The following is a 984-nucleotide window of genomic DNA, read 5'->3' on the forward strand; positions in this document are numbered from 1 at the left end:
TAATAGTAATGCCTCCCACAAAATTAATAATGTCCCGTTAACATACTGCCACCTAGTGGTTAGTTTTCAATGTAAAAACTGATTTATTTTTTACCCCTGAAAGGAACATTCCACATAAACCTTACAGACGACAGGGCTTGAGGGGGCAGTGCACGAAGAGACAGACGTCAGACCGGTGTGTACAAGGGATAACAGATTGCTCCCTGAAGTGTTCCTCGAAATTCTTTTAAAGGGGGTGTCCCCATGATTAATGTAAAAATTTCAATCAGACATCATATAGTAGATGACAACCTCATTCTAACAAAGCCCTGTACCTCACATGGATCCAGAGATTTTCATATTCATTGCTCCAATTACTCTGCTAGCGTTATTTCAAGCTGGTAGCTTAGGGGGTGTGCACTTTTTTAAGGGGTGTGTCCTTTCTACTGCTGCTGGTGGCAGTTGAAGGATAGAACTGAGCATGTGCATCCATCTCAGTGAGCAGGACAAAGAATTTAGAAAAAGAACAAACAGCGGGTGGCGTTATACAGATGATTTCAGTGAATAGATCAGTGGCCATAGTACATTTTAATGACATTCAATTGCAAAAGTGTTCACATGCAGGGTCTGGTTTGGAAAATGTAGAACATTTTTCGTGGGACACTCCCTTTAAGAATTTGTCATCCTGCAATCACATGGTTGTGTCAGATCTGAACTGCTCTAAATGTTTTCTCAGAATCCAAAAACATTACTGGCAGCGGTGGGATTTGAACCCACGCCTCCGAAGAGACTGGAGCCTTAATCCAGCGCCTTAGACCGCTCGGCCACGCTACCTTCTGATAAACATTTGTCAACAAACTGTTCTGGATTTAACGTAATTAAAACCTGAAAAACATTCAGCAGGGCAGGGATTTTGGAGCAGTTGTGGGAGGTTGTGATGTCAGAGCTAGACCCCATTGTAATCTTCATCTTACACAACAAATTTCACCAGGATTATTAGAAATT

General features: G+C 41.8%; 1 non-coding gene across 1 annotated transcript; it reads right to left on the reverse strand.

Annotated features, from left to right (window-relative positions):
• Positions 1-731: 731 nt before the first annotated feature.
• TRNAL-AAG lies at positions 732-813 on the reverse strand. The gene has a single exon. It is a non-coding gene; the product is annotated as a tRNA-Leu (tRNA).
• Between the last annotated feature and the right edge of the window lie 171 nt (positions 814-984).

This window comes from Bufo gargarizans, chromosome 2, assembly GCF_014858855.1.
Source record: "Bufo gargarizans isolate SCDJY-AF-19 chromosome 2, ASM1485885v1, whole genome shotgun sequence".
Taxonomy (NCBI): domain Eukaryota; kingdom Metazoa; phylum Chordata; class Amphibia; order Anura; family Bufonidae; genus Bufo; species Bufo gargarizans.